Raw genomic sequence first — 27,250 nt, forward strand, 5'->3', positions numbered from 1 at the left:
CTAGTGGACCTCTTCCTAGGAAACTCGTGTTTGCCTTTGCTTGCTACTTTCTCTTTGAAATCAATGTGCCATCCCAGAAATTGGTAATCTCTCCTGCACTAAGTAATAAGCTGCTGATAAAGAACACTATGTCACCAGGTATTCTGAAGAGGAAAGCTTGAAGTTCTCTTTGTTTGTAAAGAAGGGAGAATATTAGGGGCTGTAAATCTTAAATGAAGTGCAGGTATTTCAGTTATACTGAAAAAGATACCTAGAAATTAGAAAAGCTGTGTTGTTATCATACTGTTGCATTCCCTATTGTCTGGTTTACCTCTTGTCAACATGTTTGTGACTTGGAGACAAAATACTTGAGGAAAACTTCAACAGAATGATAATATGTATCTAGTGATGATAGAGATGTTAATCCTAACCTAACTGAAAGTAAGGTGTGGATGCTTGTTTTAAAATCATCTGTCCTTTATCCAAACATAGCTCTGAAGGTTACCCCAAAGCAAAAGCCATGCAACTGCACCAGACATGTTTCAGCTCTGATCCCTCTCATAATCAAGACATTCCTCTTCATGTACATACACCTTTTCATTCTTTGGAAACTGAGTCTCCCTCCAAATGTGTGCATGAAAACTTGTCCGCCTGTGGCTTATAAATTCATTGACCAGCTTCCCTGAAATTCAACAACTTCATAGAAGGCTTAAAAATATTCCATGCTAGACACCACTCACACAAAATAAAACTCTTAATGTATATCTATAATCTGGTGTAGACTTCAGTCAGGGTTTCTTTAATATGACAGGCAATCAGCGAGAATGTACAAATCCAGATGAAACTAGGCTCCTTCATTCATACCTCAGAAAAATCATCAAAGTCCTCTGCAGCTCTGACAACAGCTTTTATACTTGAAGCATAACCTGCAGTAGGAATTGCCCTATAATTTTGCAGCGCCCTTGATGGCTGCAGCTACTGAAACCTGAGCTGAGACCATCACAAAAAGGGACTATTACTTTCACACACAGTCTAGCCCACCCTCTGAGCTGATGGCACTGCACATGGCCATAGCACCTCAGACTGCGGTTGCAGCCTATTATTTTAAGTATATGAAAAGCTACCCAGTACCTTTAAGGGTTTGAAGATCAAGTAACATCTAATTATGAAATAACTCTGTTTAAAAGAGTTGTCCATTCTAGGAAGAAATTAAAAGTATGGATTCTCAGCAGAGGAAATCTGCATAATTTCAATGCATTCCATAGAATACACCATTTTAGCTTAAACAAATAGCTAGATTCAAAATGCAGCCTGGCAAACACTTCACTCATACTCAATTTATACAAGGTACAAAATCCTTGCTGTTCTGTTGCATTAGCAGAAGCTTTACCCTCTTAATTATTTAAGGTAATACAATGCGATGGTCGATGACCTGGTTAAATAATGAGAGAGACAGTCACACAGCTTTAGAATATACTTCAAGCAAGCTAAATTGTCAGTTTTTCTACAAAGACACCATTCAGTTACCTATTCAACACTGCCATCTGCACCTCTCATATAGGAAATGCATTTCTTTCATAAGAAAACATGAAAAGTTAGAGATCTATGTTAAGCCTAATGTTTGCCTTGAATTTACATCAGAGAGTATTAATGCACAATATTTTACCAACAGCATTAACTTTCAAGTTCAATGTTCTTACTTTCTCCTTCACATTATTGCAGCTTCTGCACATTCAGTGTCTTTGGAAGGATATTCATTAGAAGCAGTGACAATGTTAAACAATTAAACTGTTTGACTCTAAACCGTACTCAGAAGTTAAAAACACTCTTGGAGAAGTCTTTAGGAGTAGTTGCATAGACAGAAAGCAGCTAGCCTTGCATACGAATTCTTTTTTGCCCTTTACTATCTTTTATATAGCAGAGATGATTTTTCTTGAAATTTTGTTTGCAAAAACATAGAAAAAGGGAGTTTCAAAAAGATTTTCACTTTCTACTGCATCTGGAACTCAATCATAACTAGTTAATAGCAGTATAATTTTTTGCTAAGCATGATGATGCTGTGCAGGACACAGAAAAATATGAGTTTATAGTTGCAAAAAAGGCAGTATAACAAAGGCAGTGAATGAATAGTACATTTTCTAAGAATTACAGATTAAAAACAAATAAACACAAACCATTATCTATTCTAATATTTGACTCCCAGTCCTAATACCAGATACAAATTTTAGGGATCAGTTACTGAATTATATGAGAATCAAATCCTAGCCAATTGAATCTTTGCCGTAACCTGAAAGCACAAATATGCCCCTTCATAATCCATGGGTACATGTATCGTTAATATCACTTCTGTAGAGCTAATTGTGCTAAGTGTTTTGATACATCAAATTCTGATTTTTTCCCACAAGTTAAAATTCTAGAATCATTTTTAAAGTTTTACTATGCTTTCCACAACATTATACAACTTTCTGTAAACAATTTATGAAGTGTTTAGTATGTAAACACTAGTTATTAAATGATTTTCATAAGGCTATAGATGTCTATTAAAATATTATGGAAAATGTTATTAAAAATGGGCTTGCTCAGGATAACTGAATTGGAAATATCACTCTTGCCATGTAATTACAACGTTATTCTCTTTTCCATTAAGCTTTGCTTTTAGGAGGTAATCTGTCTTTATCAACCAAATAAGCCCTTAAATCCAAGTCCCAACAAAACTTCAATAGAAGCTGGACAACAAATCATTGTTTCCATTTCTACATTTCTTTGTCAAAAGCAAAGGGGCAACTGGTTTATCCCACTCTGATTATACTGCTTTTATCTGTCTTTCCTAAGCATGTTTTGGATTAATGGCAAAGTGAGAGCAATTCTACAGTAATTACTTCAGCTGGAAACTTGCTGTAAGGAATGTTTAAATTATTACACAAACTGGAACAAGGGAAAGGGCAGAGAAATGGGATTATTTCTAGAACACTGTCTGCATCAGACCTTAGAAACTGTCATGAGAAATGGAAGATCTGCATGTAAATCACCACTTCAAAAGCACAGGCAGGACTGTTCTCATCTGTCTTCCAGATGAGAGATGAGTTACTGTATATGAGGTGGAAATTGTACCACCAATATGAAAAGCCTTTGGATACAGATGTAACTGTTGCTGAATTCTGTCAGGTCTCCGGAGGTATGGACTATGGCAGTGTCATCAATTCATTACACACATATTCAGCAGAATAATATTTATAGGTCCTTCCCAAGCAAAAGCCTCACTGCTGAGAGCTGCCTCCATGGTCAGTCAAGAGCTGAGTAGAGATTTTTGTGAATGCTAGTGACATCTAAATACCGGCAGCTAAAAAAGGATTTACTTCCTATATGTTCCTGCAAATCAACCTTAAACAGATTATTCCCATCCCATGCTTTCAAAAAGAAGAGATTAATTGATCATCAATAACATTCTGAATCTTCCTGGCAAACTCTTGCTGGATATAAAATGCAGCTAATCCGTCAATCCATTTTCTTCCACTGTTGACATGAAATATCATATACCTCCAGGCTTTTTTTGATATTTGGATAGTTTCAGGGAACTGAAGTAACCTCCAGACAGCTGAGTGAAATTGCTGAGGGAAGGGTACAAGTGTCATTTTACAGGCAATTCATCATTACTCTTTGCTCTCTGGAAATTTAGCCTTTCTACAGTCTACCCTTGAATTTTATCTTTTATTCCTTCAGAGAGAAATGAGTCAGAAAGTTTAATAGTTTGGCAGCAAATCTTTGAAAGACACTGACCTTAGAAACAAAACCCAAGGCACTATCAGAGAAAAAAAATGAATAGGCAGTGTTCGGAACATTGCAAAACCACTCTTGAAAACCTGCTAGAAAATGATTTAGAATTATTTCATTTCAAATATAGCCACTCTGTAATTATAATCTTCAGTTTAAATATCCTAAGATCCGTCCTCCTGAAGATACACTGGTATGTCTGCATTACTGCTCCATAACCAGCAGGCTTTACATGCACACACACACATAGATTTAGCTATAATTTTTACTCCTTCCATAGTACCACTTAACCGCCTTCTTGCAGGTTGTAAGCAACAGATCAGAAGGATCCTGTCAAAAATGAATCGAGGCAATAGCTACCTGAAGGTAAGTAAAATATATATTCCATCAAATTTTGTCAAAAATATCTTATGGGAAAGAACAGTCCTCAAATGCTCTCACTGAGATTTAATAATTGGTACAGGTGTTAAACAAATTATTTCCCTGATGTTACACTGCACTGGTATCCCAAGCATACCTGTGTCATTTTTCTAAGAAGAAACTGAAGCACAATACAGATTGCATGGATTGTGTTGTCCATGTTCTTTGTATCAAGAGTGTCCAGTCAGTCTGTGTATTTATACATAGCAAGATCTTGACCAGTTTGTCAGATACAATGTGATCATTGGCTATATTTCTAAATTAAGAAAATTAGTAAACTGGAAGCAGAGATAATATCAACATACATCTAGCATTCAAACCATCTTAAACACACTTCTATTCCCTTAAATTCAATTATTTCCATCTTTCTGAAGAGTATTGCTATAAAAAATGTAGTTAAAAAGTCTAAGTGGACAAAGAGCATTGCCTGCTGCTCCAGTTTTATTTATAGTTTTGTATAGAATGCTTTGAATTTTTAAGTTTTATGAATAAGTCTTTGCAACCACTGATAAACAAGTTAGAGAACATCTCAGAACAAAAATCTGATCGTGCCCTGTGTTTCACCTTTCTTCTCAGATAAAGTTCTTTCCCTGATGTGGATATTCAAGCTTTGCACTTCTTGATAGTGTAGAATTGCCTCAGTAGTAAGCAGAAAATATTTTGCTAAGAATGTTGTCTAGGTACGCTTAATAGGTTAAAAACTCTCCTTCTGTTGCTACAAGTATAGTCTCTTACATCAATGCAGTAGAGCATATAAGGGACTCAGAGTAACAGAGCTTCGAGACTCTCACAGCAGACCTGGTGAAATCTCAGCATTCACTCCTTACCTACCAAGAAAGTGGCAAAGCACAAGCAAGGTGGGAGGCAGGACTGCCGCTTTTGGCCAGCAGTTGCTGAGGCATGATGGTACAGAAGCTATGGATCTGAAAGCACATGCTCAAGGCAAGAAAAGAGCTACAGGGAAGATGTCCGTGGAGCTGTGTTCCATATAGAGGAGTTGGACTGACTGAGATTATACTGGAAGAATGAAGGAAGTCGATTAATTGTATATTTAAAATTTTTGTTTAAATGTTATCAACTAATTGAAACTTATATTAACAGTAGAAGTCAAATGAGGCATGATAATTTCTAATGAACATTTAAATCAGCTAACAGAGTCCCAATAAAGCCTTCCTTAACTTGCATGTAGCACACTTAGACTGAAATCTTTAGTTAGTAGAGGAGAAGAGAGTTTGAGTATCTTCTCAGTTCTTGGGGTGCACAAGGCACATGATTAGAACCAGGGTAATAAATCCTCCTGAGTTGCTTCTGTACTTCAGAAACAGAAATACTACATAAAACAGTTTTTGCTGTTTGATCGTTAGAAATATTTCTGATTTGGACACAGGTCTTGCTCTTTAGAAAATTATGTCACCAGTATTTACATGAACAATAGAGTTAAAATAGAACATTCATGGGATGAGAATAAGGAGCATTTGTAACAGCTGCCAAGGGAACCAGGAATTTCTAGCCACTAATTAAAAATTAAAAAAAAAAAACCCAAAACATAAAAAGGTGTGATTATTCATCAGTGAAGTACATCTTTTACAAGCAGCCACAAAGAGGAACCTGGCCATACTTTTCTGTGCAGCTGTAGCATAAGTGTAGTCAAAGTGATACTAGGCAACTTGATTGCTTTCAGTGAAGAAACCAACAGAAACATGTAGTAAATCCAGCCTGGTGCCTCTAGAAAGGATTTATGCTGAAGTTTGTAAGATGATTAGAATTTTTAAATAAAAAATTCTTAATGATTGATAAAACACCGTTAGGGATGCCCCATTTCAGATTCATATCTTCTTACACAGCTAAGAAACTGAAAAGCATAGCTGTTGATCTATATGCTTTTAATGATGTACAATAAATAAACACTGCTAGTAGATGTACTATTATACACTTAATGAAAGTTATTGCATGTTAATTAACAAACAACTGTCTTTTCAGAAGTATAAAGTTTATCAGTAGCCTCATTTTCACGTTTGCATATTCAAGTACGATATTTATCTTGACTGAAATTTCTCTATTGGGAAATGCTAACATATGTGGCAAAACATTTGTATCTCCCTTAAAATGCCAAAATCAGATACAGCTATTGAAATCAGACATTAATATAGCATAGAATTCAGACTCTAGAAGCACGTCTCTTAGCAAATTTGATCTCAAAGACAATACAGAAAATGCATCAGAATAACTAGATATCATGTATTCATAAGGGGAGTATTTTCCTGCAATGTTGCAAAGTATCTTCCTCCAAGGCGAAGAGGAAATCTTTGCCATTCTTTGCCTTTGAACCACTGGCTCCTCTTCCCAGCCAGGGAACTGTCCATTTTTTACAGTTTGTCCTTGAAGACGGGTTCAAGTAATAAAGCTAAATGGGATCTCATTTTATAAAAAGGCAAATAGCTGGCAGAGAATTAATCTTGCAAAAGGGAAGCAAGTGATAACTCAGATAAGGACCAAGCCTCCTTGTTCTTATTTAGGACTCTCTCAAGCCTCAGCCAGATAAATAGAAATCTATGAATGTGTACTTTACTGAACTGTGATGGACAATATCCAAGAAAAGATTAAGCTGCAAGACAGACATACCGTGATGGATTTATTCCATTAGGCTGAAGAAAAGAGGGACATTAATGTGAAGAAAGTCTAGTTTAAATCAGTGAGCCAATTTTATTTTGGCTGTAACCAAGTTAGATCTCAATACAGCTACAAGCAGAATAAATTTGTCCCCTGGGGTTGATGTTTTGATTGCATGGCTTAAATATTTGATTATTCACCTGCTGTGTTAATTTTACATTACACTACCTTTTTGGTCTAAAGTAAGGCAACTAATTTCCATTCTTGTGGTCACAGCTATTATCTCCAAAGCATTTATTCAGATGTTACATTTCACTTGGAATTTGATTCGAGCTTCAACTGTATTGCTTTCTAATTACATTTCTAGTGGACATTTTACCCTGGTATCTGTATGAGCTGAGTTATTCACAGTTAGAATTTTATTGCATCTAAATTACAAGTTTAGAATGTTCCTTCACATGTGATTAGTTTGAGTAATTGTCAAGAGTCTGCCAAACAGCTCGTGCTCACTGAAACGAGGTCTGTATAAATTAGGCAGGCAGTGGGTCTACTGAGAGAGTTTGTGCAGCAGATAAAGACTGCAATAGCTACTGGTGTTTTCATGTGTAATTAGAAAATGCATTGTTCTCCAATTAAGAAAATTAATTAAAATCAAGCAGATGGCAATCAAGACATATTGCAATACAATTTTCTCTGGCACATGCATTAGTCTTAGGTGCTATCAATATACAGTATTTGTTTTACATTGGAAATTTAGCTCCAGGATACATTAACCTGACTATTCTTAATATACATCTTTTATTCTTTCTATTTCTTTTCATCTGACTGCACAATTAATCTTTTGGTACACACAAAAGTCATTAGCCACAAAATATAGAATTTATTACAGGATTTTTTTTTCTCCTCCATAGTAGTCCTGGTCAAAACAAAAACAAGTAAACAATTATTTAAAAGCAAAACAAATAAACAAAAAGCCTCCACCCTACCCCCCCCAGAAAAACCCCAAACCAACCATCTAACTTAGTAAATATTTCATTAATGAAAACTGCAAATATATTTCACTGTTATGTATGGTGTGATTTCACTGATCATACATAAGAAAATGAGAATGTTCATCTAATTAATAACATCTAACATCTGGCAATGTTATTTAGTTATCAGAAATGTAACACTTTTCATAAAAATTGTTTGACTAAGAATTGAAATAATTTGTTATTTCCTTACAAAATATATATAGTTCCCAAGCTAGATAACAGAACACTAAGCTCCTGGGAAGGCTGAGTTCTCAAAACATGCAAGTCACAATAGCTAGAGTAGACCTTTCAGCTTCAGTCATTCAGAAGTATTTATGTTACTCTAACATAGTAAAGATAAACATGCACACTCCATGTATTTCCATGACAGAGATCATAAACAATTCTAATGTCTTCAGATTTTAATGCAAACATATGCAAAATCATCCCCTCAAGGCATTTTTTATTCATTCCAGTTGATAATGATAGCTGTTTACCTGTCCAGGGCTCTAAATATCATCCATTTTTAACTGAGTTTCACAGAAATGCATAAAGAATCTCAGACTTACTATTGGGAAACCAGCATGTTATGACTAACACCCTGGGGGCGTGACAAATAAGAGCATTAAATGGCAGATATTTAAAGGACTACACTATTGGAACTCCTTGCCATGCTAAGACATGAAAATAGGATAAAGAGAGGAACACAGAACTCCAGAAGGAATATCTGCTATGACTTTTTCCCTCTAGCAGAAAATTCAAAGGTGAGTGTCTGAAACACAGAGCCAACATCAAGCTATGATGTTTCATAGTGATACTTCAGGCACTGCTGAGTATCAAAGAGTACATCTTCATCATTCCCTCCTTGCATGAGAGACACCAGCCCGTACTTTTGAAGGGGGTATCCCTTATAAGGCTCTGTTCCAGGTTTTATCTTATCCACCTTGCCATGAAGTTAATGAATACCTCACGTTCCACTGAAAGGCACCTGCCCACCCATTTCTTGGATTTTCTTGTTAGCACTGTAACCTAAATTCATAACTTTCACCCAAATTCATCATCATCCTTGCCATCAACAGAAAGGCTTTTTTTTTTTTTTTTTCCCACTGATATTCAGAGGCCAATACCTCCACGGCAGGCAAACACTCCTGCCTTGACCTAATTAAGGCTGTCTAAACCACTGGTCAAGGTGGCTGCTTGAAGAAATGTTATATGTCTTAAATTACATGGTTTTGGACCACCATCTATAAAATAGAAGCAGTCTCTATTATTGATGACGAACATGACTGGAGCAGCAAATGCTTACAAAAGTTTTTCAGATCTTCACATTGCCAAAACAATGCCAATGCAGTCTTTTAAATGAAAAGAGGACCTTGCAAATTCAAACGTTAAGGGCAAGAATACTGTTGTTGAGTCTGCTGTGGTCTGGAGCATTTTGGTTAGCTTGCTTTTGTAGATGTGTTAGCTTGTACATGTCTCTATAAGACTATTGACAACAGAGGTCAAAGAAACTCAAAAGCAGACCAAGAGAACACTGATCTGAAGAGACACTGTATGCAAAACTGTTTCATGAAGTTATTATTTTTCCATCTCTGTTTCTTTTCATTAGGTTTTATACTGAATTGTCTCATTTGCTATGACCCCAATGCCCTTTCTTATCATCCAGCAGATCCATGACATTGCCCAGGGCTGTGGACACATTAATGCAGAACTCAGAATAGAAGAATAGAGAATAAAAATAAAGAAGAGGCAGAAAATAACATTTGCTGTTCAGACTACCTATATAGAATGACAATAAGGAAAGATACCAAAAGGCAGAGGTGAGAGTCTTGAATTTGGGAAGCTGTTGAGTAGAATATGGAGAGATTAGCTTTGTGGGTTTTTTTGTTTTTTTGGTTTTTTTTTGTACAAAAGGGAATATTTACCTCCTTATTTTTAGAGTTAAATGAAGTCTCCTAAACAGCTACACAACTTTTCTAGTTGTTCAAGCAGCAGCACTAGCCATAGAATCATCCCATAATTTTCTTTTTTCCATTATTATAGGATCTTTCCATGACTAGTGCTACTGCTCCTCAAATTGAAAACAGCTGATCACATTTAATAAAGATTACCAACAATTTAGAGCATGCATTTCTCTGCCATAGGGATAATAAACCCATCTAATAACAGTGGGTTCAGAAAATATTAAACCTTTAACAATAATCAATCAGCAGACCCAGCTTGGCTTATGCTAGAAAGACTAAAACCAGCGTGATAAATCAAAATGGAAATAGTGTTGAGCAGCAAATCTGGTTTTTCTTCCTCTCCTCATTCAGTCCCTAAAGTGCCTCAGTGTCATTTCCATTACAGCCAAGTAGAAAAAATAAAGAATGGTGAATGGTGAAAGTTTCTGTGCATAACTGTCAAGAAGCACTTGATTTAAAAATAAAAATAAAAATAAAAAAAGATGACAACAAGGAGCTTGCTTCCTCTGGCTCTTATGTACTAAAAGTGACTGTTTAACATGAAAAAGAAATTATCGAAAAGGAATGGCTTACTGGAGATCAGAAGTCAGCTGTTTCTATCCTACAGTTTGAGGTCAGTCCAGAGAAAGAGTTTCCTGGAAAGGAGAGAATGTTGTACATGAACTGTACACCAGTGGCTAAATTCCGAATTGCCCTAGTTACTTGCTGTTGAAAATTGTCTTCTCTGGTAAACCTTAGTGAATATATCATCTCATTTAGCTGCCATCAAATGAGCTTTCAGACCTCTATCAAGGTCTTCCAAATGTAACAAAATGGGTTACTAGGCATTGCAATTCAGGCTTACACACACAGCTTTCTGTCTGCCATCTGTTACGCAAAACAGAGATCTTAAATGCTGCTTTAGAGTCAAGGTAACTTTCTACTGTGTCCATATGTCTCCTTTGAAAAGATGTTGCCAATTATGCATTGCTACTAGTTTCATATGAACACTTTGCAGACCTTTCCACATTTGCTATTAATACATCAGTACTCTGCACATCAAGGTGTATACTAGTACATTTATTTCTATGCATTCAGACATATACCAGTGTATGACTACATCTATCAAAAATATTGTATTAATTCATTGTCATAATAATCTCTTAGATCTTTGGAGTTATCTGATTACTTTTTCAACATTGAATACAATGTTAGGCTAGTTTTTAATCTACAGATTAAAATCTGCAGCCACAATGCATTCTGATGCACAGAAAAACACCACATTTTTTCACTTTTGGATTAAAATCGGAAACTGGGGGAGTGGAGTTGTTTCATCTGTAGCAAAAATTAAATGAGGTTGTCAACCTCTTCTGCGTTTCTTTAACACAAGCAGGGAGTATCTTGCAAGATGAAATGAACAGCAGTGAATGAGAAAATGTTTTTCAACTGGATGTTGAGAATAACTTAGCAAGTATCACTTTGTGTTTTTCAAACTTTCACTGACAGAAAGCATCTTGTTGACTGAAGATGAATCTAATTATTTCAGATAGCTGCTAGAGTTACCAGGTGCCCCCTAGCACAAGACACAACAAATTTCATGCATGCTATGCAGCAGAACCCTGTGAGATGAAGCCAACCTGCAGAATTGTTTTAGTGACATTAGTCCTTGCAGACTAACATGTGCTGCTTCCACAACTGATCAGATGCCATTGTGTGAGGGCTGCTCCAAAAATAACACCTTCTATTTTATTATCTTGGCTCACAACATCTCAGATGGATGCTGGTGAAATTGCAGTAGAGGTTGAATCTTCCCACCAATATTCCATTACATTTTATAACTGTGCAACAGAGCAGCAGTCTGACAAAATGATGGAAGCATGGATGAAACAAAAGAATGGAATTTAATTTCTTCATGTGGAAAAAATTGAATTCACTGACGTTCATGGATGCTTGCTGAACATTTCTGGACACCAAACAGTGGATGTGAGCACAGCGAGGTGGTGGGTGATGCGTTTCAGCAGTAGCAACAGCAGTGCGAAAGACAAACCACATTCTGGATGACCATGCACAGATGTCATACCATAAAATGAACAGTGTCTCCTGATCAGCTCATCTATGCAAACTGGCTGATGGCAGTGACTATTGAAAAAATACTGTTTTGTAGCTGAGAATTTGCTCTATCGAGTAGTGTTACTGTGTTCTTTATATTTGTTTGTAGTTTCAATGGAAATAAATAGGAGGCATTACTTTCAGAGCGACCCACGTACAGCCTGTGTCATTTACTTTGTGCAGCCCAGACAGTGCCAGATCAGGCATCTCTTCACAGTACTCCCATGAACAGGGCAGACATGCTACTGCTGTTTCATTTGTTTCACTGTGGCTAACAAGGGCTGCAGTCTCTCACTAATACTAACACAGCTGCTAATGCATTACAAATTTTGTTTTTGCATCTTCAAGTTTGAACAGACAGCTGAGACAATTTCTAATTCAACACTTCTCAAAATCTACTATCCATGAAATCCTGAGCCTTCCTCAATAGAAGATCATGCCTCACTGGCTGGTATATATAATCCTGTTAATCAACATTTTTAGACAACTGAGACAAAGCAGTTTTATCGGCCTCCGCTTTCCCAGCATACGGAATCAAAAGCAGAATAGCGTACGAATGGAAATGTTTCCAACGTCCTCCTACTGCCACCTGCTGTTCATGTTATGTAACCACAAAAATTTACATTTAAACCAATGGTTTACAACCTGGGCTATCAAGCATCTGTAGGTCCACGGACTCTTTCTATGAGAACTGAAAAATTTAGCTATAAATCATATTCACTGTCATTATTCTTAAATTTTACATTCAGTGTTGAATTTTTCTTGGAAAAAAATTTATAGATAAAGATATCAAGGAACTCTGATAATAATAAATTTATCTAATGATATATGCATCTACTCTGTGTATACATGTAGTAAATCAGTAATAAGTGTGCATGTGTATATATAAAATTCAACTGCAAGAATGGAGCTTCCGGGCAAACAGAAAACATGCTGTAATTTTTCTTCCACTTGCACACATTAAACAATCCCAATATCCCAAGAACATACATACAGCTAAAAAAAATCATGAAATTGTCTTAAACCTGTTTTGGGACAGGTATTCCAAATATCTTCTGAGTTCACGTGTTTGAAGCTCAGATGTTTTAAGGTCTTTTTTTGCTATCTTGGAAACAAGCTAAAAGTTAAAGACATCTATGATTGTGATGCAACCTCTTGATTTATGAAGCTGCTCTGTAATTGGAAGTTCTAGGCTTAACTCACCAAATTTGAAAACATGTTGAACTGTTCAAGTGTAATGTTTCAGGAACTGCTCCAAAAACAGAGGCAGTTAATGAATCTTTCAGCTTAATAAAGTATAGATTAGCAGCAGATGCCCATATCTGGATAAAGAACAAAACTTTACTGGAAAAGAACATTACTCCATTTTCTCCTCTTCCCTAAAAGACAACATTTCACTATAAAACAAATTAAAAAACCAAAATAGAAATATCACATTTTAATGCTATGGTTTCATTTTGTTTTGGTCTAAAACAATAAAAATTGCTTTCATGTGTTTTTTCAACTAGCTCAGTGCATCTGAAGTTTTACACCACTAAACTGTATGATTCAAAAGCAACAAGTTATCACAGTTGTCTTAAAAATAACAAGCAACCCATCACTAGCATCTCCAATAAGTTTGAATTTCACTGTTATCATTAAATCACTCATCAGGCTTTCCTCCATGATTCAGATGCTTTTTACACCTCTCCTGCCTCTGGTTCTCAAACCATTTATTTTTAGTTCTCTTTTGTTTTGTTGGGATTCTACAGAACATTTGTCAATTTACTCCATCTTTTTTCTCTAGAACCAAAATCTTGCCATGTATGAAGAATAACTCTTTGGTTCTCTAAAACTTTAGACTTCATTTCAACTTGAAAAGATATGAATTCTCTGAGGAATTCTTCTAAGGCTTCCCTGGCTACTAGCCAGCACTTTATGCACCTCTGATTTCTTCAGAACATGGTTTACTTTACTTAATCAAACAGATTAATTTTGAACAGGTCCAAATTCTCCGTCAGTTGCTGAAAATGTTTCCTAGACTCCCAGTGAGTTTTATATTAGATTCTTTATCATTACTGTTATATATGTGTTTGGTCCCCACAGCATGAAAATTAAAATTCTGCTATATATTAAACATTATAGATTCAAAACACATCAGGCAAGTCAAATACTGTCCCATCCTTCTTCCAGCTAAACCTCAAACACAGTCCTGTCATTTATTAACAATTCATCATGAGATATTGCATACAGAGCTCCTAGTGAGATAAGAGAGAGGACTGGGTTATTTGCAACTTTGATTCTGTCAGCAGAAAGTTACCTATTTTCCCTACTAGCTAAATCCTGACAAAGAGCCTTTACCCACATCAGAGGCTGTTCTAACCCCCAGGCTAGAGGGGTTACAGGGAACACAATGACAACTCTTTCTCAGTAGTCTCTGCTGAAACTCTCATACTCTGCATGAAATGCTTGAGGGTGATGCGTATAAAATGCTCACTGAGGCAGGGGAGAGATCCCAGATATCCCATCCTGCACAGTCCTAACCACAGCCACATGAGCTATAAGAAAGGGAATTTCTCATTTCTATAGCAAATCCCAGTGCTCGTTTTCATCTCACCTAAACCTAGGTCACAAAGAAAGATTTCTGCCCATATGGAAAGACTAGACATCAAAAATACAAAATGATGAGACCTGATTAAAAACATTTTGGGACGACCCTAGAGTTGACCTGTTACTTTATACCTATAGCTTTATACAACACCAGTCCCATGAACCAACTGCAACTAGTTCAGTCACTGTCATTATTTTTAAGTCAAATTCTGATTACTAATTTTATTTTCATTTTTCTTTGTATTTTCAGCCAAACTTTGAATAATTAACACTAGATGGTGCTTTTTGTAGAGAAAAGTCTAGGAGAATTTTTCTTTAAAACCATGCTCCTGCTGCAGCACTGTAACAAAATAAAGTGAGTATTGCAATTATGGTAGGCCATGAGGAACCATGCCATCTGATTTCCAATGTTTTCCTTCTGAGAACAGCAACTCATCACACAAATTAAAGTGCAAGCTGCAAAATAAAATTAAATATCTTAATACTTCTTTCTTCATTGTATAAAGCTCCAGTGTTCATATTACACACATCAAAATAGTGATTGTAGTCATACATGGCATGCATATTTTATTTCTACAGATATAGATATCTAAGGTTTTTATTTAACTAAGTATAAATATCCTGTTTCTATATAAAGTACTCAATATCAATAAATAAAAATAACCTTTCTTCACGGGAGTGACAGTAAAATCCAGCACTCCAAGAAAAACAAGAAGGAAAATGCTGTTGTTATACATTAAACAAAGAAATAAGCAGCCTATGGGCAATATTGACATCAAATATTAAAAGTTTTTCTTAGCTATGTTAAAAGAAGTTAGTTGTAGTTTGCCTGGACTAGTAACTCTGAACTGTGGGTATGTTTGATACTTTCATTTGATAAAAAGGAAGTTACACTGTAGTAACGAGTGTGATCAAGGTTAATAGCATGCTTTAGAAGACCTTACTCCTTAACACATTACACATTCCTACTGTAAGCCTCAAATATGTGTCACTTTTAATTAGATTAACAAATTTTCTGCCAATACTAGCTAAGTCTATTCACTTACTATGGAAAATAACTTAGTAGTTAAATAAATATGATGACCAATTATGACTTTAATGAATCAGTGCTGTAAGTTAACACACTGGTGAGCAGGACATAGAATGAACGGGAACTAATCAGATCAAACTGAAGAACAAGCTGAGCTCTATATAATAGCTAGTCCTGCAAGGAGGACAATCACTAACAGTGAAGTGCTATCTTCCAAACCAGCTGATATGCACTTAGGGAAATATAGTTGGTGACCTTCCCATTGAAAGCATTAAATCCTGCTCTCTGCAGGAATTGAGGCACAGCTGAAAGAGTTTTTCTCTCCCACAGAATTCCTCACTGTCTCTATAATTCGAGATTTATTTAACAGCAGCTAACTGGCTGTGACTGGAGTAAACTCACAGCAGCCTGATTCTCTCGCTCCTGAGGCTGAGCCCTCTCTGACACATACAGCCCCACTCCTTCACAGGAGTGCTTGGGTGATATGGCATTATGCCTAAAAAGGAGGTGTAAACAGTGGGCTAGAGAGAAGGAAATCTCACTCCCAAGACTCAAAAAAGATTAATTATACTTGTTAATTAATTATATATTTACTTTACACCACAAATGGGATCACACAGAATAAAGCTTATGAGGCTGGCTTGTACAATGGTATCAGAATATTTATTCTCCCTTCGTTTTGTAATGGTGAATAAATACAACAATACCTTTTCCTTTGTGCAACGGTGGATATGTGTGGTGGGATGAGGTTTGCACTGAGCTTTTCATAAGCATTCCCAGGATGTCTCCACTGTATATTTGGAACACATCACTAGAAAGAAATGGTGTACACAAAATCTGTGTATTCCTTTGAAACTAAATGATACTACTGAATAGCAGCTGCTATTGTGCTCATTTTCACCAAGCTTCTTGCCCGCTAGACCTTATATTGCAAACTGAAGTGTTGCACTTGCCACTTGGAAAATCACAGGTAACTCCTGAGCCGTGAACTCATTTGTGTCACAAAAGGGTAAAAACAAATCGGACAGCAAGCAATTCAGTCTCCTCAAACAACAGCTGTGAGTGTAAGTGGCAGTTGACAGATGAACTCAGCAGAGAAAGTTTAGCCCATTACAAACAAGAACTCTTCACTTTGTTTCACAACAGCTTGAGTCTACAGAACATCAGTATGATCCAGAATGATTTAAATGTGCAGGTTGTTATTTTGACAGCAGCAAAGATTGACATAAGGAAAGAGACAATACTGCTGCTAGAGCTTGACTTCCTAACACTGTCAAACAGCAGCGTTCATAGTCTTTGCTTGCCTGTTTTTATGAATATGAAAAAATATAATGCAGCAAAGGGACAGAAATAACTTTTTAACTAACCTCTTATTTTTGTTAAAACCAGCAAATACATCAAAGATTTCAGGCAAGGTGCTTGACTTTTTATTCTCATGCAAGCTTACTACACTGATGTGATTTAGCTACATGTATTACCTGTCATTCTGGAACAAGGAGCCCAGCCCATAACTGCTTTACTCTCAGGACAAGAGTATGAAATGTAGCTGATGCATAACTGATTCATTTCCAACCTTCACACTTCTCAAATTCCTCCAGAGACTGTCAGAGCTAACTCTGTAACAGAGGAAGAAAAATGAAGCACATTACTATGGAAATTAACAATTTATCAAAACGTCATAAGCTTGACTCTCAGATACCCTCGGATAATTGCAACCACATTAGATGGAAACAGTAATGATAAGCAATTGGAAGGGATAAAGAAACAGAAATTAAAGAGTTTATCAGTATTTTCTATCTTCTCCAGCTCTTGTTGATTTCCCCCTTTTTTTTATTGTAATACTCTGTTCCTTGTCCATAGGACAATTAAAAGGTCTGTAGGAAACAGTTCTTCATCTTGTGTTGCGTGTTTCCCTGCACATTTTTACAAAGGATGGTGCTGATAACTGTTTCCCACGTTAACTGAAACGTTCAACAGCAAAAATTTTGCCCAATTCACCTCAGTATTCACTTCATTACTGATATCAGAAGATATTTATTATCTTGAAAAGTGCCTGCTGTACTGCTACTCTATCCTGCTATGAGTGTATTACTTGTACAGTGTTCTCAAGGGCTCTTGAATTTTTACACTTGGTTTGATTTACAACATTCTTTGAGACAGAATACAGTGCTTGCTTGAGGTAATATTTGGGGCATCATTCAAATTCATTCACAGAATTTAGTCAGGAATGTGGTATGAAAACAAGCATGTCACCTCTCACTCAGTAACAAACACCCAGCCTCCTCCTGACAGCTTTGGCAAAGGACATCATTTTCTTGGATTGCCACTCCTGCAGTGCTTGTATCATCACGTTGAAAAGCAGCGACTGGGAGACTCTCTCACTAAATCCATTGGAGCCGGGCAGATTAATAGGCAAAGTTGGGTTTTGGGGTGTCTTTTCTGGATGCAAAGAATGTGGCATTTTGCTAATGTTGACAACAGCTTGTAGAGCTTGAGACGCTGCCACAGCTGAAGATTGTCCCTAAATTTTTAAATTATGAAGCAAACTGCTCTGCATTACAGGGGACTCATTAGCTACGCACAATGGCCCGGTGAGGGGAATTGTTGGCTGTGTCAAGGGCAGTCCAGAAAGGAATCATAATTTGGCTCTCTTGTAATTCCCCTTACAGTAATTTCTGAGTACTGCAAAACCTTTAATTCATTTATTCTGTACAACTTCGGAACCCTTCTTTGCAATAAATGAGAAAGATGAGGAAGTGAAGTAGAAATATGACTGCTGAAGTAGAAATATGATGATCAGAAGTACCTTTGGACATCTGAAATGTCATATTCCATCCAAGATCACGTTAAAGGCCTTTGGTGAAATGAGAAATAGAAGCTGGATGTTGTGAAACCAGCTTTGTCTTCCAGCAGTCACTCATATCTCTGAAAATAAAACCTGACATAAAGCAAAGATTCCAATAATAGCCCAAGGTACAACAAAAAACAAGACAAAAACCATGGGATCACATAAGATTTCTATCTCAACTCATTGCACCAAATTTTGTTCACAAAAAAAATCTACATGCAACAACCTATATAAAGAAAATACAGCTGGTGCTATCTATATTACATATGTGCTTTGTCATACCAAAGACTTTACAGCAAAAAGCAAAATACATATATTTATTTCTAAGCATTTTTGTTCTAAAATACTTATGTCCAGGTGTCACACAAGACGACAAGAAATTCCTATTAACTTGAATGACAGAGCAGGAATCCTTAACATTGTAAAGGCTCAATCTTAGACTGCATTCAAATATTTAGATACATGATTCAAGGGTAAGTGAAAAGCATACATCTAAACATGGGATCCGAACCTAAAAACTCACAGGAACTATCCTGCAACACATTTTTATCTTGTTACTCACATAACTACAGAGGTATTTTTGAGAACAGAAAAATTAAAACGTGTTACAAAAGCACTGGCAACTCATTCTTCTCCAGCAGACATTTATAGAATCATTGAATGGCTTGTGTTGGAAGGGACCCCAAGGATCATCAAGTTCCAACCCTTCTCCCAAAGGCCATTTAACTCACTTATTCAGAAACTCTCTATTCTATCACTTGAATACTATGGTGAAATGGAATAGATTCTGTTCTTTTATATACATAAACACGCATACCTACTTCATTGTCTAACAACATTTTAACATTTGCATTAACCAGAAAACCAAGTAATCTAGCACTCACACGTTGAGACAGGTATCCAGGGCATGTGAGATAAATCATCATTTGGTCTGTCCTTCTATTTCCTTTGATTAAAGAGGAGTTTAAAGGACTCAAAGGAATAGATGACAGTATTTTAGAGAACAAAAGCATGGCTGTTGATCAGTCATATTGGTGAAGATGTTTTGATTTTCTGTTTTGCTCTTTACAAATATGCAGCACTCCAAAATCAAAAAGACAAAAGGCTTCTACAACCAAACGAAACAAAATCAGGGTTGGTTTGTAAAGAAATTGAATGAAATACAAAGAAATGAATAAAGGTTCCACTAGATACACATATACATTCCACCTATGAAAGTGTTTTAAAAGAACATCAGCGTACTCAGTTCTTCATGAAACGCCTATTATACACAAAGATGTGCACACAGTTTTGCTACAAGTACAGCATGTAAACAGCTTCCTATCAAGAGATTTTCACTGTGGCACTGGCCCAGTGGATATGGCCCTGCGCCCAGCCTCAATATCCCCAACCACTTAACATATACTTGTAGCTACCATTAAAAATTAAGTTCTAGCAAAGAAAAATTACTACATCAGAATGAAAATTAGCATTTGTCTCTCCTTCATATAAATTGAGCTGGTTGAAATATCCTTAGTCCCTACTGGTACCATTCTGGTGGTGAGCTGCAAAGGTATAGTGATGGAAACACTACTCAAAACTCTGGCTACCAAGGGCTTGATGTTGGACAGCAGAACATCACTTTTCATTGAGTGCATATTAGAACGGTATGCTTTGTTCTCATTGATTTAATACACTTCCTTCAGAAGCAAATTTCATGTAGCAGATAAAACATTATCCCTTTTCCAGACATATGAACCATGAGCAGCAAGCAAGCTTATAAACAGCAGTAGCAGGGTTAAAAGATCCTTGTTTAGTTCTTTGCAGCAAGTTTTAATTCACTCTACTGAGCATCTGAGTAATTGCAACAAGAGATTTTAATAATTTATGTGTTCGTGTGTGGTTTCATGCAACCTTGTTTTAGCTCAGTTATATATTCCTAAAACTATTCAGTTGTCTCCTGCTTTCTATTTATCTCCTGCTTATCCCCTGCCATGATTATGTTATTTTTGTCCTAAAAAATTAGTGCTGCCTGCTTTGTGTTGTTGACTTATTTTTAATGAATTCCTTTTAAACTTTGCTCTTCCAGAAATGAGATGAAACTTTGCTCTTTCAGAAATCTGACAAGAGTTTCATACATCTGTATAATGCTTATCTTTTTGTTCTACAGACCCATTATTTGACAGGTGGATCACTCTTATCCAGAGAAATAATCTGAAAATGCAGATGCTGAAAGGCACGAGGTATATTGCAGTTTTTGAATCCTATAATCACTGGGATGGCATGCAGGACATTCAATTATTTGAATGTGATCTCTTGCTGTTCTGGGATTCTGGTTAGAAAAGTCCAGTAAGCTCACTTGAGCAATGCTCACACATTGTTTTCTTATTCATGCATTCTTCTTTTGCCTGAACTTCAAAGTAAGCTGGAAAAGTACATCACATTCAATAATTAAGAATTAAGGATATAGACCAGAATTCTGTATTGCAAAAAAGAATGACATTTGTATTTTGAATATCCTTGAAGTTAATTACAGTACAAAATAACAGACCATATCACCAGCAGCTGATGGGCATGTCTTGTCCTTGTTGGGTCACTTACTGTTCACTCTTACTGCTGCAAAATTCAGTAGAGCAGCCTGCCATCTGGTGACCTCTGTGCTTCTTCAGAAATCTTCTGAAAAAGTTTCCACAAAAAACAGTCCAGACCCATTATCCAAAACACTCCAAGTTCTCATTCTGATCTGTTTTTTCATGGAGTTGTTCCCACAAAAACAGTGGTACATGCAAGATCAGAATCAGAAGGTGCATTCTTATAAGGAAAAAAAGGTAGTTAATTTTCTAGATTTAAAATGGAAATTCTAGCTGATGTTAAAACATCAGGAGGAATCGCTAACTTGCAGAAAAATACTTCGACAAAACAAAGGCTGCTGTTTCACCAAAGTTTTTGCCTCATAGACTTCAGCATTCCTATCAACTAAGGCTGGTACAACTATCACTATGGAAAAAGATAACAAAACTCTCATCCTGGGCTGGATGTGGTAAACTAGCAGGTGATTTGGACCATGACATTTCTCCAAACAGACAATTTATTTGCATCATAAGTCATTTATTTGCTTCCCTTTGCTTAAGCAAACAAAACCAGATGAGATACAAATAAATTACAGCTTCTGTTATTTTTGGCATGTGTATGAACCTGGATATACTCAGTAACCTAGGAGACTGCAGACATCTGTTAAATTCATGCCATCAGTGTAAGGTAAGTTGTGATGACCTCACCCACCCCAGGTGAGGTGACCATGAAACACCATGAAAGCAGCCAGCTGTGGAGGCTTTGAGACACCAACTGCCAAATGAAGAGCAGGACCTGACCCCAACCTAACTGCACCATGGATACTGGACATCCATCAGCAGGCGCTGCTCTGGGGCTGGAATTCAATGAAAGCCCATATCCAAAAAGGTTCCGTTGCAGCTCAAAGATTGCCAAAGGTTTCTGTTAGTTGATTGCTTAGTCAAGACAACAAATTTGTTAAAAATAACTGCTGATTCATTTCAGCATTTAAATAGGAACAGGCTATTTTTCTGAGAGACTATGAAGTGCATGCAAACGTCTGAAAAATTCAGCTTTTACCCTGAGAATGATTAATCCTATGCAGCTGTTCTCCTGGAATACTTTCAAACGTGTTCAATAAACCTTAAAGATTTGTTACAGAGTGGTGACAGAATTATTTTGCATGACTAACTTCACATTTTCATGAACTGTGAAACTTTGAGAGAAGATACCTTGTACTGATTTGAGTGATTAATAAGTAAGAAAGTTTTAAATAGAGAGCACTACTACTCTGTTACTCTGTTAGTTATTCCTGCCTCAAGAAACTTATTTTCCAAGGACAAATGCACAATGCTCACTGTCCTCAGGACCTGTATATTTCTTATATACATATATTTGTCTTTGTTTTAAACAGTCAACCATGATGCATAAGAAAAGGCAAAGAAAAAACCTGAGTTAGCAAACTTCTTCTAGATTTTAAATCAATCCTTTTGAGGTTAAGCTCGTCTTCCCAATTTCCACTCATGTTGCTCCCAGAACAATTTCTAGATGTTCTCGATGAATTCATCCTATCTGCTTCTGCTGTTTTCTCCTGCTAAGCTGGGCTCTAATTCAAGAGAACATTTAATTGTTCTTAAATTTTTAAATTCTGTCCCTAAGCTTTGCAAAAATCAATTTGTCATGGAAGTAACACTTAGTCTTGATTCAGAAATGGACATAAACCCTTAAAGACCATCCTCCCGTGAAATGTGTTTCTGAACTTCCTTATTATGATGTAAGATTTTCAAGAGCACTCATAATTTAGCAGACTACTAAGTGCTGTTCATTTGCAGGTTGGCATTTTTGAAAAACTACACTGTTGCTGAATACAGCAGGATTTGGAGATGCTTTTGAAAAGCTCTTGCTGAATTGCAGCCTCATTCAGCTCATTTATTTCAGTGTAGAAATATGTAGTTCAAGCTTCTTATTTATTTCTGGCTCTCACATTTCTTCTCTCACATTTCTATTGGTAATCACCACAAACCATCTGCTTCCACCTGCTTCACCCCCTCCTTCCAAAATATAAATTTCCAGTTTATTCTCTAACGGAGGATTAAAAAAAGAGAGAAAAAAAAAAGAATTTCTTTTAAAAATTCCTTTAACTTGATGTCTTGGGACTGGGTTTCGTTCTAACTGCTGACCAGCACAGCATGCCACAGATTATTTCCTTCCTGTTGTGAACACAGCCAGTGCTGCATGGCAGCAGCCCAGAGCAGCGCTGACGAGCACACACCACCTCCAAGCACTGCCTTCTCCGTCCTCTATTCTGCATCTCTGCCTGTATAATTCAATGTATCATCTTCTCTTCTTCCTTTTATCATCCTTTCTACTGACAGTTCTGTAAGCAATTCCAATAAGGCCATCTACTTCAAAGAGCTTAAAGCCTGAAGAACGTTCATAGGGAAGTACTAGTGTACACACAGTTATCTGCAGCTCAAGAACAGACCCCAGGAAGGTCCTGCTAATTTCTTCACTCATCTAAAAGAAGTGAAGTACAGTGCCTCACTTGCAACTGTTCCTTTAAAACTGAATTGCTACTCCTGATGTGCAACATCTTGGAAAGTCTCCACTACATATCAAAATGCATATGGAAAACAAAGAGGACCAAAATATTCCATTGATTACTTGACCAAAACCTTTCACCATTTTGCAACATCTTTAATTTTTTTTTAAAAAAGAACAAAAACAACAACAAAAAAATCATGTAAACACTAGAATTGAGATAATTCAATTATCTGTAGAGTAAGATTTTGCATTCAAATGCATTTGATTATTTAAGTGTAATTAGAATAGTTTTGAATTTTAAAATATCACAACTCTATACTGCATTACATTTCTGGATACGAAGAATTTTCCTTTTACTGGAATGACATCAGGCCAGGTTGAGTTGCCCTCTAGATGTTCCCATTCCTTCACTGGCCTTTAGAGCAGATGAATCATCTAATTATCTAATTTAGACAACCTCTCAAGATTCATATGTAACATTAATAAGAATTTAAAAAAGAATCAAAACTTTCTGCTCTTTCATGACTCTCATTTCTCTAAATGGCAATGCAATCTTGTTTCCCTATTGCAGAACAGTAAGTCCTTCTCACAGGATTCAATCACATGGCCTGAAATCTTTGTGGTTAAACAAGCTTTCACCTGACAATGTAGCAAGACTTACTGTGAACACCGAAACTTAGTTCTAGTCTGATCCTATCGTGAAATAAAACCTACTAAAACAAAGTGCTGAACATTCTGGATTTTCTGACTCCTGAAGCTGGAATCTCCAGACACACCACTACTGACCGCTGAGTGGCAGTGTAAGGAAAACAATGCCAAAACCAAAGTGAAAATCCATACTGTCATAGAAACTGCTTGATCATTTACACAGACTTTCCCCATTAGGAAGCGTGTGTTTTCTCAGAGAATACATGCTGATGTACCATATTGTGCCCTGATCACGTTAGTATTTCAAATATGAAGTAAAGATTCTGCATCTGCATCTCAAATGGTGTGGTTAAGAAAAGAAAACCTGCAGGCTTTTTTAAGAAAATTCAGAGAAAGTTTGTGGCAGTCTGTTGGACAATACAGGATGTTGTCCTGAAAGCTGAAGGCCTCTAAATCAGTGCATCAATAAGATGGATATTGTGAAAGCAAAAAAATAAAACAGCATTCAGTACCAAGTGAATATTAAAAATTAAAAAACAATAAAAAAGAAAATAAACCTTCCAGAGGAATGTTCTGGAACTGAGGAACATCGACAACATGTATTATGAACAATATAGCTACAATAAAAATCACTGTCTAAAAATTATTAACTAGCTATATTAAACACACTAAACATACAGCAGACTTCAGGTATAAAAAATTAAAAATTAAGTGAAAAGAAAGCTTCAGTCAAGCTAATAGATTTAAAACAATTTAAATAAGGCTTATTCATAGAGACTAAAAAAAGACACAACAGACTAGCATTCATAATCTAGCAGCAGCTGTTCAGCTACCTTCTACAATCAAGAGAAGCTACAAAGAAAAGGAAAACACAATGAGATGAAATATTACTATTACCAAAAGGATTTTAAGTGCAATCAGTTCTTCAGCCAGCAACTTCCCTCTGCTCACTAAGTACTCTGTTCCACAAAAGAATACTAGATAAAGTAGTATGATAACAAACTTTAAAAAAAAAAAAACTGACACGCAAACTACAAAAATATTTCTCATTTGCAAACAACCAATTTGAAAGGAAAAAAAAAGAGAAATGTGAAAGCAAGGAAGAGAGGTTGCGTTGTATGCAGGAAGGTGGCAACAGATGGCTGAGTGCAGAAGTCCATAGGCTAGAAAGATTAAAGCAAAACAGAAGCCTCTTTCAGGATTCAGTATTTCTGCACAAAAGATTATTTTTTTCCTCCTTTTATGCTGCTTCTTAAGATGTGGTTTCAAGTGAAACTTAAACCCATCTGAACCCACGCTCAAATCTGCCTGCCCCTGCCTTTTTTCATGTCACCACTAGCAATTGCTGGTACATGGCAAGTCAGATCAAGTTGCTGATACAGCTGAAAGTTAATTTGTTTTCTTCCTTCTGCCACCTGCATGGCCACAACTACTGCTAGCAACAACACAAAGAGAGCAGTGCGCAGTCATTCCTGGGGATGAGAGGAAAAGATGAGATTGCCCTTTTCAGCAGCAGCTGCAGGCTCTTTGGATGATTTATAATAGTAAACTTGAGAAAGTAAGATCATAGAATAACCACATTTTTCTAATCTTTCCTATTAATCTGAATTATGAGAAACCTGAAACACCATTAGAGGAACTGCAATCAAATATACCACAAGCTGCTGAGTACCAGAAGGCAGTCTTCCAAGACTAGCAGTTCAGTACATTCACAAATTTTTCTGTGCTAAGTGCTGAATATATGCTGCATGTCTTCTCTTTGGAGTTAATGAAGCAACAGCCGTAATAGGAACGAACCACAATGTAATAGTTTATGTATAGTGTGTTGTAAAACATGAAGCTAAAGTAGAATATGATGCAACTAGGCAAAAATTAATGTAACACAATTATCACAGCAAAGTCTCTTCTGGGAAAGTAGAAAAGGATGCCAGAAGAAAAAGAAGAAAAACCCAAACATTCGTCAGCCTGAAGGAGTTACTCCTGGTTCCTAAAATGGCACCGTGTGCCCACAGCACCTCTCCTGGGGGCAGCACCTGATGAGCTCTGTGGCCTCCTGCCATACTGCCTCAGAGCACCCATCTCCTCAGGTCTCAAACACTGACACGGGTCAACATGAATAAGGTTAGGGTTGCTGAACAGTAACTCACAATCTCACTCAGGACAAAAAGACCAAAGGCGGCCACCAGCTACAGTCTGAGTTGGATCCCATAGATACGACAGAAAAATGCAGCAATTATATGAAGTACCAAAACAGTTGCCCAGTTTCTCACTTATTAATAATGCAATTAAAGCCATGAGGAGCTAATTAGAGTTAACTAATTAGTTAAATACAGCTGTAGGAAAGAACAGATTAAAAACTCTGCCTGGTCTATGCTGAGGGGCTCAGGGCAGCTTTTGAATTTTCCCTCAGGTTTTGATTTTCACCTGGAAAGGGTGTGACCACACAGAGAAGACAAATTATATCCAGAACCTGAAGGTGGCTGACACTGCTCGACCAGCTGCTCCCTCAGTCCTGGCGGCTCAGGGAGAACCTGTGCAGAGAGGACACCACCAACAGCAAACAGGGGTGTCCACGTAGCCCACTGCAGCCTTCTGGGCTGAGAGGCAGCCTCTCCCACCCAGGTCCTCAGGATGAGCCCAGCCAGCTTCCACCTCAGCAGTATCTGTACTGTAAGATTCAGGCCCAAATTCTTTTCCAATCTTCTGGGCTGCCTCCTCCATTTTCAGACACAAATACACCTGAGCAAAATCCCACCCTCTCTTCCTTCTTGCAGTGCAGTGCAAGAATGGCTTTCGCTCCTCTGGCGAGGCCCCAAGCACTGAAGGGCTGCGGAACCCAGCCCACCTTGGTGCTCTGCCTGCACAGGGCCCTGTCAGCCATGCCCTCCCAGCTTACTGAGCTCAGCATAGACTCATTTCTGTATGATTCTCCATGCTGGAATCTCCTATGCTGCCCTTCATCCTAGCTGTGTCACTGTGGGCCAGAGGAATTTAGCTACTTGGAAAAAGCTTGGTATCATCTGAGTGTGGGTGATCTCATTTGTCGTCTCTTCTGCAGGTAGCTGGTGGAAATGGTACAAAGAAGTCCCACAGTTCTTCAAATTCCCTTCCAAAAAATTCATCTACACACTGAACCTATTCAACCTACTTTCACCTGATCACAGTGTTAAACTTAACGGTGATAAGGTTGCTAACACAGAGTTTCCCTCCTGCTAGC

General features: G+C 37.0%; 1 long non-coding RNA gene across 2 annotated transcripts; it reads right to left on the reverse strand.

The window, feature by feature from the left end:
* Window positions 1-13,345: 13,345 nt before the first annotated feature.
* On the reverse strand, window positions 13,346-26,261 carry LOC116230834 (uncharacterized). 2 transcript variants are annotated; one of them, XR_016469434.1, is made up of 5 exons: window positions 26,181-26,261; window positions 18,271-18,389; window positions 16,943-17,080; window positions 16,172-16,275; window positions 13,346-14,890 (listed from the first exon to the last, which is right to left on the reverse strand). It is a non-coding gene; the product is annotated as an uncharacterized LOC116230834 (long non-coding RNA). The 2 variants fall into 2 exon arrangements; XR_016469433.1 differs by having other exon boundaries at window positions 18,271-18,402; window positions 26,181-26,231.
* Window positions 26,262-27,250: the final 989 nt, after the last annotated feature.

The sequence above is a fragment of the Phasianus colchicus genome, chromosome 10 (genome assembly GCF_987193195.1).
Source record: "Phasianus colchicus chromosome 10, bPhaCol1.hap1.1, whole genome shotgun sequence".
In the NCBI taxonomy this organism is placed as follows: Eukaryota; Metazoa; Chordata; class Aves; order Galliformes; family Phasianidae; genus Phasianus; species Phasianus colchicus.